The sequence below is a fragment of the Mustela nigripes genome, chromosome 8 (genome assembly GCF_022355385.1).
Source record: "Mustela nigripes isolate SB6536 chromosome 8, MUSNIG.SB6536, whole genome shotgun sequence".
In the NCBI taxonomy this organism is placed as follows: Eukaryota; Metazoa; Chordata; class Mammalia; order Carnivora; family Mustelidae; genus Mustela; species Mustela nigripes.
The window spans coordinates 698,879-704,878 of record NC_081564.1 but is presented as its reverse complement, the minus strand read 5'-3'; positions in this window follow the sequence as shown (position 1 = coordinate 704,878).

Below are 6,000 nucleotides of genomic sequence, written 5' to 3'. Positions count from 1 at the left end.
CGCGGGCGGGGGTGGGGCCCGGGGGCTGCGGGCACCGGGCTGCGGGCACCGGGCTGCGGCCGGGGGGGGGGGGGCTGCGGGCGGGGCGCGGGGGCTGCGGCCTGGGGGGCTCGGGCCGGGGTCTGCGCGCTCCGCCCGCGCCGGGAGCTGTCCCTTCAGCACCACCCGCGCCCGCTCGGCGCTCCGGGCCGCCGCCGCCCGGGGTCCCCGCGCGCAGGGGCTGCCCGGGGCCGCGCGCAGGGGGCAGCCGGCATCCTCCGCAGAGGGGCGCGGCCCCGTCCCGGGGGGCGGCGGGCGGGCCTGCGGGCGGGAGCGGAGAGGGAGGCGCGCACCGGCGGGCGCTCCGGCTGCCGTGCGGCTCCTGCCCGCCCCGCAGCCACGGCGCCGGTGCGGAGTGACGCGGCCGCCCAGCTCATCAGCATGCACGCGGGGCCTCCGCGCCCGCCCCCCGCCGGGACCGCCCCTGTCGGGACCGCCCCTGTCGGGACCGCCCTCGGCCCCCTCGCCGGGGGCGCAGAGTCCGGGGCGAGCTCCGGCTGCCCCGAGCCCGCCCGCGTGGCGGGAGGGGAGGGGCGGGGCGGGGCTACGCGCTCTGGAGACCCGGACCAAGGGCATCAGGGCGGAAGCCGTGGGGGTGGGGGATGCTGCGCGGACCCTCCTTCCCAGGCCCCTTTTCCCCAAATAAACCCGAACCTTAACCCCAGGAAGTGAGGCCTAGGGCAGTGCCTGGTCAAGGCCGCCTTGTCTGTGTGAATGGGCCTGGGGTGGGGTCGCCTTTGTGGGGAGGAGGGCGGGCAGCAGGGTCAGAGTCACCTCCGCGGTCTCCCGGTTCACCTAGGCCAAACGGAGTCAACTCCCCGCTCCCTTCCCCCCGACCTCCACCCCCCAGTCCCAACCCCGTACCCCTTACCCCCAGCCCTGCAGTCCCCCCCATACCTGTCGAGGAGCTGAAAGGGGGGAAAAGCTGAGTTCAAGGGCGGGTGGACGGGGAGCCTGGGATTCAGGGGGACCTAGAAGCCCCACCAGGCTGTCCCTGACACCCTACTGGACCAGAAAGAAGGTTCAGACCCCGGGGCGCCAGGTTCTCCCGTGCTCAGGGGAGAGCAAACCTGGCCGTCGCCCACGCCCCACCGCCCTTCCTGGGGAGCCAGCCCCTCGCAGGCTTTTACAGATGAGGCAGCTGGGCCATGAGGGGGGAAAGACCTGCACAAATCCCACAGAGCGGGGCGGTGAGCACCCCCAGGCAGGGCTTCCTGTCTGTCTGCTTCTGGCTGCCTTCCGGTGCTGGGTCCCCAGTGTACAGGGGTGAGTACAAGGACCTTGGGCTTCAGGCAGCTCTGGCTATGTAAGCGTGTGCGCCTGTGTCTGTGTGTCGTTGTGTGCACTTGTACGGGTGTCTGTCTTGTAGCTGTGTGTCAGGGCATGTTAGGGTCTTCGGACTCTTGACCCCTCCTGTCTTCTCTAACATACATTCGTGACCTCAGGCAGGCCAGCCTGCCCAGCGTGGACATTTGTGCCTCCTGGTGGATTCTGGTGAGAGCGGCAATACCCATTTCTCCTCGTCCTCATCCACGCTTTCTCTTCTTTCTCAGGACATTTGTCTCAAGAAAGTCAGAGGACCACCAGCAGGAAGGAACCAGCTGCTGGGCCTCGGGGCCAGCTGTCTCCAGAGTGTTTACCGTGTAAAGCACTTGTTCCGAGAGGAGCCTGGGAATTCTGTTTTTAATTATCAGGAGAGTCTTACGATGCAGCTAGTTTCATAAACACGGGTCTGTTTTTGAGAAAGAGCCAATCCCATGTCCCTTCTGAGGAAATGCCATATTTTTTTCTGTTTATAAAATGCCAGGTGGTAAGATGCTTCCCAATTTTACAAGGATAGCTTTGAGAATAATAATACGGAAAGCTCACACTCACACAGTGGTAAGAGGTACCAGGCACCGTTCTGGGTCCCTCATGGCAGTTAACACACTGAGACTGACAGCAGTCACATTCCCATGTAACCTGGTATCCTCTAATTCTACAAAAGTGGAAACTGAGTCACCAAGGGGACCAATGCCATGCCCAAGGTCATGCTGATGGCAAAGCATGGATCTGGGATTCCAGCCCAGACAATTTGGCTCCAGAATCCAATTTATTAGCTACTGTCGCTCAAGAAAAAAATCAAGCACTTTTCATTATATGTTTATTGAAAGTGATTTTAAAGTGGTTTTGCAGGAGAAAACATTATTTCACTCATGTAAATACACTGTACTGCATCCTGAAATTTAGCAGGAAACAATACATCCAAACTCTGCATCGATGTTCGGCTAAATATTTCATTCCAGATACAAGCACTTTGAAAATGTGGGGTCCCGGGGCGCCTGGGGGGCTCAGTGGGTAAAAGTTTCTGCCTTCGGCTCAGGTCATGATCCCAGGGTCCTGGGATTGAGCCCCACATCAGGCTCTGCTCAGCGGGGAGCCTGCTTCCCCCTCTCTCTGCCTGCCTCTCTGCCTGCTACTTGTGATCTGTCAAATAAATAAATAAAATCTTTAAAAATAAAAAAGATAATGTGGGAGACCCTGCGGAGAGGGAATGAGTCTGGTAGTACAGCAAGCCGGTATTGGGTTGTCAACCACACTGATGCTTGCCATGAGGTGTGCCACAATCCTGTGGGAGGAGGCAGTGTCCATGGAAGGAGAGGCAGACCCACTGGGGGGCACCAGTGTCTGAGTACACACACCTGCTCGTGGTACATGCACCCCTCCCACCACCACAAAGCCCTGCCTCTCAGGGACCTCAGGCAGACAGCCAGCCCTTCAGGAGCCCCAGGCATGTCCGAGGTCCAGAGTGCTGCTTTGTGGGTGTAGGACAAGGTCTCCTGGTATTGCCAGCGTTTCATGTGAAGGCATCGACGGGTCCTGGGAGAGTTGCCGTGCTGGTGCAGGGGACGGGAAGATGGGGTAGTGGAATGTAAAGAGACACCAGTTCAGCGAAATGCCAGGGTCTCTGATGTTAAAGAGGTTTTACTGCCCTGGGAGTCTGGCCTTGAGACCACACGCAGGTCTGAACGGAATGTCCTCTGAGCTGGGCCGCAAATTGGGCCCCAAACTGGACCATAAGCTGAAAATTGGCGGAACCTAAAGCAGTTCCCTCCTGCCTCATGGAAAGCAAGGCATTTCTTTTTCCCAGTTCAGCCCATGCATGAGGCATGCCGTGTTCACTGTCTAGCACATCGGCGAGGATAGGTCAGGTTCTGCTGCAGTGACAAGCGATCCTCAAGTCTCAGGCCCTTGAACAATGTGAGGCCACTTCTCACCCATGCCCCATATCCCCTCTAGTCGCTCTGGGACCAACCTTCAGAGAGTAGCTCCAGCATCCCCAAGGCTCTGCCAAAGAGGGAGGAGAGCCTATGCAGCCCTCGTACCGACCATTAAGTGCCCAGCCTAGATGCGATACCTGCTATTTCCTTTCATGACTTCTAGCCCAGAGAGATGTCACATGAGCCTCCTCAACACCAACAGTGGGGCTAGGAAGTGAAATTCTACCATGTGCTTTGGAGACAAGCACTCATGACCACACAGCGTCCCTCCAGATGGTCAGGATTTTACTCCAAATTCACCCCAACCCCCAGATACCAGGCTACCCAGAGTAGCAATACATGATCATTGTTAAACCAAAATTTAATGCAACCATCATGCAGCAGGGAACCCTAAAGCAAGCAATAACTGCAATGAATCTTGATGTAGACACAGTCATTATTTTTGGACGCTTTGTTACAAATTTATTTTTTTAAATTTCCTCTTTTAACTTAAATTCAATTAACATATAGTGTATTATTAGTTTCAGAGGTAGAGGTCAGTGATTCATCAGTCTTATATAACACCCAGTGATCATTATATCACGTGCCCTCCTTCATGCCCAGCACCCAGTTACCCCGTCCCCACAGCCACCTCCCCTCCAGCAACCCTCAGTTTGTTTCCTAGAGTTAGGAGCATCTTATGGTTTGTCTCCCTCTCTGATTTTTTCTTATTTTTCTCTCCCTTCCCTTATAATCCTCTGTTTTGATTCTTAAATTCCTCATATCAGTGAGATCATATGATAATTTTCTTTCTCTGACTTACTTCGCTCAGCATAGTACCCTCTAGTTCCATCCACATTGTTGCAAATGGCGAGATTTCAATTTTTGATGGCTGCATAGTATTCCTGTGTGTGTGTGTGTGTGTGTGTGTGTGTGTGTGTGTGTAAAACATCTTTATCCATTCTCCTGTTGATGGACATCTGGGCCCTTTCCATAGTTTAACTGTTGCAGACATTGCTGCTCTAAATATTGGGGTACATGTGCCCTTTCGGAGCACTACGTTTGTATCTTTAGGGTAAATACCCAGTAGTGCGACTGCTGGGTCATAGGGCAGCTCTATTTTCAACTTTTTGAGGAAACTTCATGCTGTTTTCCAGAGTGGTTGCACCAGCGTGCATTCCCACCAACAGTGTAGGAGGGTTCCTCTTTCTCCGCATCCTCGCCAGCATCTGTCGTTTCCTGACTTGTTGATTTTAGCCATTCTGACTGGTGTGAGCTGGGATCTCACTGCGGTTTTTATTTGAAATACCCTGATGGCTAATGACACTGAACATTGTTTCATGTGTCTGTTGGCCATCTGTATATCTTCTTTGGAGAAATGTCTGTTCGTGTCTTCTGCCCATTTCTTGACTGGATTATTTGTTTTTGGGTGTTGAGTTTGATAAGTTACATATAGATTTTGGATACTGGCCCTTTATCTGATACGTAAATATGTAATATCATATGTAAATATCTTCTCCCATTCTGTCGGTTGTCTTTTGGTTTTGTCGACTTTTTCCTTTGCTGTGCAGAAGCTTTTTATATTGGTGAAACCCTAATAATTCATTTTTGCGTTTGTTTCCCTTGTCTTGAGACACATGTCTAGCAAGAACTTCCTGAAGCTGAGGTCACAGAGGTTGCTGCCGTGTTCTCCTCTAGTATTTTGATGGATTCCTGTCTCACATGGAGGTCTTTCATCCATTTAGAGTTTATCTTTGTGTGTGCTGTAAGAGAATGGTCGAGTTTCATTCTTCTGTCCAATTTTCCCAGCACCATTTATTGAAGAGACTGTCTTTTTTCCATTGGACATTCTTTCCTGCTTTGTCAAAGATTAGTTGACCATAGAGCTGAGGGTCCATTTCTGGGCTCTCTATTCGGTTCCATGGATCTATGTGTCTGTTTTTGCGCCAGGACCATGCTGGCTTGATGAGGACAGCTTTGTAGTAGAGCTTGAAGTCTGGAATTGTGATGCCGCCGACTTTGGTTTTCTTTTTCAATACTCCTCTGGCTATTTGGGGTCTTTTCTGCTTCCATACAAATTTTGGGATTATTTGTTCCAGTTCTGTGAAAAAGGTTGATGGGATTTTGATAGGGATTGCATTAAATGTGTAGATTGCTTTAGGTAGCATAGACATTTTCACAATTTGTTCCTCCAATCCAGGAGCATGGAATGTTTTCCCGTTTCTTTGTGTCTTCCTCAGTTTCTTTCATGAGTATTCTACAGTTTTTAGGATACAAATCCTTTTCCTCTTTGGTTAGGTTTATTCCTAGGTATCTTATGGGTTTTGGTGCAATTGTAAACGGGACCGATTCCTTAATTTCTCTTTCTTCTGTCTTGCTGTTGCTCTATAGAAAAGCAACGGATTTCTGTGCATTGATTTTACATCCTGACACTCTCCTGAATTCCTGGATGAGTTCTAGAAGCTTCGGGGCGGAGTCTTTGGGGTTTTCCACATAGCGTATCCTGTCATCTATGATTGACCCAGTCAGCGATGAGGCTGTGTCTCAGGCCTCTGCTTCATGTTCCTGAGCCCAGAGCATGAAGTCAAGCTCCCACGTGGTAACAATTTCTCCTCCTGCAGGTCCCCCTTGGAGGCCTCATGAAGTGCAGCCAGGGGCTGTGCCGGCCACATTCTCACCCCGTAACTGACCTCCAGAAACCCACTGGCAGCTTGGACCCATT